This window comes from Grammomys surdaster, unplaced genomic scaffold (genome assembly GCF_004785775.1).
Source record: "Grammomys surdaster isolate TR1022 unplaced genomic scaffold, NIH_TR_1.0 129, whole genome shotgun sequence".
Lineage (NCBI taxonomy): Eukaryota > Metazoa > Chordata > Mammalia > Rodentia > Muridae > Grammomys > Grammomys surdaster.
In genome coordinates, this window is record NW_021604587.1 from 3,108,606 (window position 1) to 3,109,518 (window position 913).

Below are 913 nucleotides of genomic sequence, written 5' to 3' on the forward strand. Positions count from 1 at the left end.
AGGAAGGAAGAGAAGGAAAGAAAGAAGGTACCCAGTCTACCTAAATACCATTTCAACATTTTATTATATTATCTGTACAAAAATATTTGAATAACTTATCTTATTTTGGTAATAAGACTTTGAAATCTGTTGTGTATATTTTAATTTGAGAGAAAAAATGATCCAGAACTATTTGTTTTCGATACTGATTTTATTAAAATGTATGATTAAAGAGCAGATCAAGCCAGGAATGGTGCCTTCACCTGTAATCCCAGCAGTAGGGAGACAGAGACAAGTAGATTCCTAGTGAGCCTCAAAACCCCTGGTCAATATAGTGAATTCCAGGCCAGCCAAGGGCACATAGTGTGACCCTGTCTCAAATAAATAAATAAACAAACAAACAAATAATAAAAAGATGACTGAGTCATCAAAGTAATCCAGACATGTTTCCAAGTAGCCAAATGAAACATTATTTTCATGTCTAAGTTCAAAATTAAACATTAGGAATTATATTCGAGGATCTGGCCTGCTGCATTTTCAGCACCAGACATCTTCATGGGTAGCTGGCTACCGCAGCAGACAGCGTAGACCCAGTGACTGAGAAGATTATGTACTATCAGGTTGAGAAGCTACATTCCCCTCTTCTCCTTAACAGCTGTTGGGTGGTCTTGGAAAACCTGCTGCTGAGCTCAAACCAGTCCAACTCATCAAGATGCCTAAATTCCAGAGGACTCACATCCCTGACTCCTTTGGGGTCAATTGCTGCACAGGTGTCTTGGGAATTCCTTGGCCAAGCCTGAAGGCCAGATGTGACACGGAAGAAAGCAAATAGTTGAAAGAGCAGGTAGTCCCAATGTCTCAGCTCCACGCTTTGTTTCTAAACCTGGTGAAGTAAATTATACAATCGGTAAGTGTGAGTGTGGGTGTGACGGCC